Source organism: Pteropus vampyrus, unplaced genomic scaffold, assembly GCF_000151845.1.
Source record: "Pteropus vampyrus isolate Shadow unplaced genomic scaffold, Pvam_2.0 Scaffold439, whole genome shotgun sequence".
Taxonomy (NCBI): Eukaryota; Metazoa; Chordata; class Mammalia; order Chiroptera; family Pteropodidae; genus Pteropus; species Pteropus vampyrus.
The window spans coordinates 234,156-234,515 of NW_011889220.1; positions in this window are offsets into that span (position 1 = coordinate 234,156).

Genomic DNA, 360 nt, shown 5'->3' on the forward strand with positions numbered 1-360 from the left:
CGCTCGCTGTGACTCTCCCCGAGGGTGTGTTTGAACGTCTCGCCCCGGCCGGTTCCAGACCAGAGGCGGTTTTCGCAGTCACTGAGTGAGAACACACGGTCAAAGACTGAGAGGGGAGTGGCTCCGGGTGACTTTGGGACATCATGTTGTCCCGTGTTTCCCCATCCTGTGTGCCCCATTGACCGAGCATCGAGTTTTTCTTGAGTCTTTATTTTTCCTGAAGTATGCCAGTGCCAGATTCCTCAGCGGGGCACATTTGGATGTGCCCGGTCCGCCCCGAGGGCTCTCGCAAGGGACACGCAGGTCCAGGGAGCCCGTGGCCTCCGGTGAGGGGTACGGGCTGGCCCAAACAGCCTGCAG